The following is a 1183-nucleotide window of genomic DNA, read 5'->3' on the forward strand; positions in this document are numbered from 1 at the left end:
CCGGATTGTGCTTGTCACACCCGGCGCCGCCCCCACTTATAAGCGGGGGAAGGCCTCAACCGCGGAGTTGCGAGATTCTGAAGCCGCTTCTCTGCACAAACTGTTGCGCCCAGCGGAGCTCCGTCACCAAGGGAAAGTCGGACGGGCTGTATCCGCAGGTTTGAACGGCGTAACGCACCACTCATGGTGGGCTTTCGGTTGTCGACAACCGTCGAAGAGGCGCAAACAGAGCCGGTAGGCAGGCCGAGGGAAAGGCCTGCCCGCTGCCAAGGGAACGGCGGCGGCTGCTGCGAAGTACGAAAGGAAACGCTGCTCGCTGGCTTTGTCGTGTTGCGACCACGAGTCGGTAGGCGGGCCGAGGGAAAGGCCTGCCCGCTGCCAAGGGAACGGCGGCGGCTGCTGCGAAGTACGAAAGGAAACGCTGCTCGCTGGCTTTGTCGTGTTGCGACCACGAGTCGGTAGGCGGGCCGAGGGAAAGGCCTGCCCGCTGCCAAGGGAACGGCGGCGGCTGCTGCGAAGTACGAAAGGAAACGCTGCTCGCTGGCTTTGTCGTGTTGCGACCACGAGTCGGTAGGCGGGCCGAGGGAAAGGCCTGCCCGCTGCCAAGGGAACGGCGGCGGCTGCTGCGAAGTACGAGAGGAACCGCGGCTCGCTGGCTTTGTCGTGTTGCGACCACCAGTCGGTAGGCGGGCCGAGGGAAAGGCCTGCCCGCTGCCAAGGGAACGGCGGCGGCTGCTGCGAAGTACGAGAGGAACCGCGGCTCGCTGGCTGGGAAACTGCGCTTCTGCGCGACGCGCACGCGGCGGGACGCGCGCGGCCCAGGGAACGGCCGCGCGCGAAAGGTCTCGCACTGCGGGCGCGGAGTCTGACGCCGCGCCGACGGCGCGAAAGGAGGCACCGGGACCGAAAAGGACGAGGGATTATAATCCCGCACTTTGAACGCATTCGCGGCAGCCGGGTTCTCTTGCTGCTTCGTCCTTCCCAGCCTTCGAGTAGTCTGTCGGTGCGCTACCGAAACGCCGTCCATGGCACTGTGGCCGGTGGGCTCCTATTGCGGGAGTAGACTGATGAACGTCCGCTTTGCGGCTTGTTCCAAGTACGCGCTGCGTAGCCACGGCTAGGCGGTGCCTGTCTCCTTGCGAAGCAATGATGTGGCGAAATGGTCGAGTAGGGAGCAGCACGA

This window comes from Amblyomma mixtum, unplaced genomic scaffold (assembly GCF_055824585.1).
Source record: "Amblyomma mixtum isolate Tamu unplaced genomic scaffold, ASM5582458v1 scaffold_130, whole genome shotgun sequence".
In the NCBI taxonomy this organism is placed as follows: domain Eukaryota; kingdom Metazoa; phylum Arthropoda; class Arachnida; order Ixodida; family Ixodidae; genus Amblyomma; species Amblyomma mixtum.